Consider the following 662-nt stretch of genomic DNA (forward strand, 5'->3'; position numbering starts at 1 on the left):
CTCTGCTGGGTTTTCTCGGATTCCCACATCAAGCAGGTGTCACAGATTACTGGTTTGAAGACCATGTTGAGGGTTTTTTTTTTTTTTTTGAGGTTTAGTTTCCTCTGCAGCCGTCAACCTGCTTTCAAAATGCTTCTAAACTGCTCTGCAATTTTCCAAGCCTGTACTTCTCCCACTAGCTGTCACTTCCACTTGCTGTCAGAGAAGAAGAAAAATGATGTCACCGACCCTCTGACGGCGTTTATAGCTGCATTGTTCTGCTGTGCTTTTGGCTCCTCCTCTCGCCCGTGTCTCAGAACGGCGCTGGATTTGAGTCAGCTGCTCCGAGTTTCAGTTCGTTTGTTTTCAGAAAAACACACGCGGCTGTTTTGACGTTGAGCTGCTGCTGTGTTTAACCAATAACCTGTGTTTTCTGATTAAAGCAATTCAAAACTGCAATTTCTCCTTACTGCTTCTAAACTTCTCTGTACTTTTCCACGCCTGTACTCCCACTCGCTGTCACTGTTCTGATAATGTTACACAAACTGTAAATCATCCTGTATAATAGCTGAAGTAGAGCTTTGAGAAAATTATGAAAATGAAATACAAATAGCTGGAAGATATTAACATTTTAATGTAAATCTAAATAATTTAATTATTCAAATATTTTTAGAGGTATACAT

The sequence above is a fragment of the Polyodon spathula genome, unplaced genomic scaffold (genome assembly GCF_017654505.1).
Source record: "Polyodon spathula isolate WHYD16114869_AA unplaced genomic scaffold, ASM1765450v1 scaffolds_1325, whole genome shotgun sequence".
Lineage (NCBI taxonomy): Eukaryota > Metazoa > Chordata > Actinopteri > Acipenseriformes > Polyodontidae > Polyodon > Polyodon spathula.